Source organism: Oncorhynchus keta, unplaced genomic scaffold (genome assembly GCF_023373465.1).
Source record: "Oncorhynchus keta strain PuntledgeMale-10-30-2019 unplaced genomic scaffold, Oket_V2 Un_contig_20705_pilon_pilon, whole genome shotgun sequence".
In the NCBI taxonomy this organism is placed as follows: Eukaryota; Metazoa; Chordata; class Actinopteri; order Salmoniformes; family Salmonidae; genus Oncorhynchus; species Oncorhynchus keta.
In genome coordinates, this window is record NW_026282153.1 from 84,496 (window position 1) to 89,576 (window position 5,081).

Consider the following 5,081-nt stretch of genomic DNA (forward strand, 5'->3'; position numbering starts at 1 on the left):
AGAGACTTGATTACACACAGGTGGATTGTATTTATCATCATTAGTCATTTAGGTCAACATTGGATCATTCAGAGATTCTCACTGAACTTCTGGAGAGAGTTTGCTGCACTGAAAGTAAAGGGGCTGAATAATTTTGCACGCCCAATTTTCAGTTTTTGATTAATCATGTATTACATAAGGATGCAGTAGATGATATAGAGTACAGTATATACGTATACATATGAGATGAATAATGTAGGGAACATTATATTAGGTAGCATTGTTTAAAGTGGCTAGTGATATATTTTACATCATTTCCCATCAAGTCCCATTATTAAAGTGGCTGGAGTTGAGTCAGTGTGTTGGCAGCAGCCACTCAATGTTAGTGGTGGCTGTTTAACAGTCTGATGGCCTTGAGATAGAAGCTGTTTTTCAGTCTCTCGGTCCCAGCTTTGATGCACCTGTACTGACCTCGCCTTCTGGATGATAGTGGGGTGAACAGGCAGTGGCTCGGGTGGTTGTTGTCCTTGGTGATCTTTATGGCCTTCCTGTGACATCGGGTGGTGTAGGTGTCCTGGAGGGCAGGTAGTTTTCCTGTAACATCGGGTGGTGTAGGTGTCCTGGAGGGCAGGTAGTTTTCCTGTGACATCGGGTGGTGTAGGTGTCCTGGAGGGCAGGTAGTTTTCCTGTGACATCGGGTGGTGTAGGTGTCCTGGAGGGCAGGTAGTTTTCCTGTGACATCGGGTGGTGTAGGTGTCCTGGAGGGCAGGTAGTTTTCCTGTGACATCGGGTGGTGTAGGTGTCCTGCAGGGCAGGTAGTTTTCCTGTGACATCGGGTGGTGTAGGTGTCCTGGAGGGCAGGTAGTTTTCCTGTAACATCGGGTGGTGTAGGTGTCCTGGAGGGCAGGTAGTTTTCCTGTAACATCGGGTGGTGTAGGTGTCCTGGAGGGCAGGTAGTTTGCCCCCGGTGATGCGTTGTGCAGACCTCACTACCCTCTGGAGAGCCTTACGGTTGAGGGTGGTCAACATACCAATTAGGATCTGGCAAAAAATACTTGAATCAGTCATAGAGCCCATCGCCCTTTATGGTTATGAGATCTGGGCTCTGCTCACCAACCAAGAATTCACAAAATGGGACAACCACCAAATTGAGACTGAGGATATTTATTTCAGAATTCTGCATGCAATGTACAACGTAGAACACCAAATAATGCAGAGCAGAATTAGGCCGATACCCGCTAATTATCAAAATCCAGAAGAGAGCTGTTCAATTCTACAACCACCTAAAAGGAAGAGATGCCCACACATGTCCACCACAAAGCCATCACCTACAGAGAGATGAACCTGGAGAAGAGTCCCCTAAGCAAGCTGGTCCTGGGGCTCTGTTCACAAACAGACCCCACACAGCCATCACCTACAGAGAGATGAACCTGGAGAAGAGTCCCCTAAGCAAGCTGGTCCTGGGGCTTTGTTCACAAACACACCCTACAGAGAGATGAACCTGGAGAAGAGTCCCCTAAGCAAGCTGGTCCTGGGGCTCTGTTCACAAACAGACCCTACAGAGAGAGGAACCTGGAGAAGAGTCCCCTAAGCAAGCTGGTCCTGGGGCTCTGTTCACAAACACACCCTACAGAGAGATGAACCTGGAGAAGAGTCCCCTAAGCAAGCTGGTCCTGGGGCTCTGTTCACAAACACACCCTACAGAGAGATGAACCTGGAGAAGAGTCCCCTAAGCAAGCTGGTCCTGGGGCTCTGTTCACAAACACACCCTACAGAGAGAGGAACCTGGAGAAGAGTCCCCTAAGCAAGCTGGTCCTGGGGCTCTGTTCACAAACACACCCTACAGAGAGAGGAACCTGGAGAAGTGTCCCCTAAGCAAGCTGGTCCTGGGGCTCTGTTCACAAACACACCCTACAGAGAGAGGAACCTGGAGAAGAGTCCCCTAAGCAAGCTGGTCCTGGGGCTCTGTTCACAAACACACCCTACAGAGAGAGGAACCTGGAGAAGAGTCCCCTAAGCAAGCTGGTCCTGGGGCTCTGTTCACAAACACAAACAGACCCTACAGAGAGAGGAACCTGGAGAAGAGTCCCCTAAGCAAGCTGGTCCTGGGGCTCTGTTCACAAACACACCCTACAGAGAGATGAACCTGGAGAAGAGTCCCCTAAGCAGGCTGGTCCTGGGGCTCTGTTCACAAACACACCCTACAGAGAGATGAACCTGGAGAAGAGTCCCCTAAGCAAGCTGGTCCTGGGGCTCTGTTCACAAACAGAACCCTACAGCTGGTCCTGGGGCTCTGAGAGAGGAACCTGGAGAAGAGTCCCCTAAGCAAGCTGGTCCTGGGGCTCTGTTCACAAACACACCCTACAGAGAGATGAACCTGGAGAAGAGTCCCCTAAGCAAGCTGGTCCTGGGGCTCTGTTCACAAACACACCCTACAGAGAGATGAACCTGGAGAAGAGAAGAAGCTGGTCCTGGGGCTCTGTCACAAACACACCCCTACAGAGAAGGAACCTGGAGAAGAGTCCCCTGGCTGGTCCTGGGGCTCTGTTCACAAACACACCCTACAGAGAGAGGAACCTGGAGAAGAGTCCCCTAAGCAAGCTGGTCCTGGGGCTCTGTTCACAAACACACCCTACAGAGAGATGAACCTGGAGAAGAGTCCCCTAAGCAAGCTGGTCCTGGGGCTCTGTTCACAAACACACCCTACAGAGAGATGAACCTGGAGAAGTGTCCCCTAAGCAAGCTGGTCCTGGGGCTCTGTTCACAAACACAAACACACCCCACAGAGAGATGAACCTGGAGAAGAGTCCCCTAAGCAAGCTGGTCCTGGGGCTCTGTTCACAAACACAAACACACCCCACAGAGAGATGAACCTGGAGAAGAGTCCCCTAAGCAACCTGGTCCTGGGGCTCTGTTGAACCTGGAGAAGAGTCCCCTAAAACACAAACACACCCCACAGAGAGATGAACCTGGAGAAGAGTCCCCTAAGCAAGCTGGTCCTGGGGCTCTGTTCACAAACACACCCTACAGAGAGATGAACCTGGAGAAGAGTCCCCTAAGCAAGCTGGTCCTGGGGCTCTGTTCACAAACACACCCTACAGAGAGATGAACCTGGAGAAGTGTCCCCTAAGCAAGCTGGTCCTGGGGCTCTGTTCACAAACACACCCTACAGAGAGAGGAACCTGGAGAAGAGTCCCCTAAGCAAGCTGGTCCTGGGGCTTTGTTCACAAACACACCCTACAGAGAGATGAACCTGGAGAAGTGTCCCCTAAGCAAGCTGGTCCTGGGGCTCTGTTCACAAACACACCCCACAGAGAAAGGAACCTGGAGAAGAGTCCCCTAAGCAAGCTGGTCCTGGGGCTCTGTTCACAAACACACCCTACAGAGAGAGGAACCTGGAGAAGAGTCCCCTAAGCAAGCTGGTCCTGGGGCTCTGTTCACAAACACAAACACACCCCACAGAGCCCCAGGACAGCAGCACAATTAGACCCAACCAAATCATGAGAAAACAAAAAGATAATTACTTGTCACATTGGAAAGAATTAACACAAAAAACTGAGCAACCTAGAATGACTATTTGGCCCTAAATAGAGAGTACACAGTGGCAGAATACCTGACCACTGTGACTGACGAGGTACAGACTCAGTGAGCATAGCCTTGCTATTGAGAAAGGCCATCGTAAGGAGGCCTGTCTCTCAAGAGAAGACAGGCTATGTGCTCACTGCCCACAAAATGAGGTGGAAACTGAGCTGCACTTCCTAACCTCCTGCCCAATGTATGACCATATTAGAGAGACATATTTCCCTTAGATTATATATGCCATTTAGCAGACGCTTTTATCCAAAGCGACTTACAGTCATGTGTGCATACATTCTACGTATGGGTGGTCCCGGGAATCGAACCCACTACCCTGGCGTTACAAGCGCCATGCTCTACCAACTGAGCTACAGAAGGACCCAAGATTACACAGATACACAAAGAATTTGAAAACAATATCCCATATCTACTGGGTGAAATACCACAGTGTGACATCACAGCAGCAAGATGTGTGACCTGTTGCCACAAGAAAAGGGCAACCAGTGAAGAACAAACACCATTGTAAATACAACCCATATTTATGTTCATTTATTTTCCCTTTTGTACTTTAACTATTTGTACATCATTACAACACTGTATATAGACATAACATGACATTAGAAATGTCTCTATTCTTTTGGAACTTCTGTGAGTGTAATGTTTACTGTTCATTTGTATTGTTTATTTCACTTTTGTTAATTATCTATTTCACTTGCTTTGGCAATGTTAACATATGTTTACCATGCTAATGAAGCCCTTGAATTGAATTGAGAGAAGAGAGAGAAAAAGAGAGAAAAAGAGAGAGAAAAAGAGAAGAGAGAGAGAGAGAGAGAGAGAGAGAGAGAGAGAGAGAGAGAGAAGAGAGAGAGAGAGAGAGAGAGAGAGAGAGAGAGAGAGAAAGAGAGAGAAAAAGAGAGGAGAGAAAAAGAGAGAGAGAGAGAGAGAGAGAGAGAGAGAGAGAGAGAGAGAGAGAGAGAGAGAGAGAGAGAGAGAGAGAGAGAGAGAAGGCTTAGTGTGTATCAGACATGTAGAGAGAAGAAGAGAGGAGAGGAGAGGAGCTGGATGGGTGGTTTGCTGCTGTAATTGTCTATGCTAATTAGTTACTGTAGTGGTTCAATATTTTCAGATTAAGTGGCAGAGCTAATGGGGTATTATCTCAAGGCTGAGAGGGGAAGATAGAGAGAGAGAAAGGGAGGGGGAGAGAGAGAGCGAGAGAAAGACAGAGAGGGAGGGAGGGAGGGAGGGAGGGAGGGAGGGAGGGAGGGAGGGAGGGGAGGGAGGGAGGGAGGGAGGGGAGAGAGAGAGAGAAAGGGAGGGGGAGAGAGAGAGAACAAGAGAGAGAAAGACAGAGAGAGAGGGGGGGAGAGGAGAGAGAGCGAGAGAGAGAGAAAGACAGAGAGAGAGAAAGAGGGAGGGAGGGAGGGAGGGAGGGAGGGAGGGAGGGAGGGAGGGAGGGAGGGAGGGAGGGAGAGAAAGGGAGAGAGGGAGAGAGAGAGAGAGGGGGGGAGACAGAGAGAGAGAGGGAG

The 5,081-nt window shown here is 49.4% G+C and overlaps 1 long non-coding RNA gene across 3 annotated transcripts; it reads right to left on the reverse strand.

Annotated features, from left to right (window-relative positions):
• Window positions 1–1,286: 1,286 nt before the first annotated feature.
• On the reverse strand, window positions 1,287–3,493 carry LOC127920815 (uncharacterized). Of its 3 annotated transcripts, none has more exons than XR_008107490.1 (6): window positions 3,304–3,493; window positions 2,949–3,090; window positions 2,557–2,698; window positions 2,286–2,427; window positions 2,055–2,125; window positions 1,287–1,693 (listed from the first exon to the last, which is right to left on the reverse strand). It is a non-coding gene; the product is annotated as an uncharacterized LOC127920815 (long non-coding RNA). The 3 variants fall into 3 exon arrangements; XR_008107489.1 differs by having other exon boundaries at window positions 2,055–2,196; XR_008107488.1 differs by lacking the exon at window positions 2,055–2,125.
• Window positions 3,494–5,081: the final 1,588 nt, after the last annotated feature.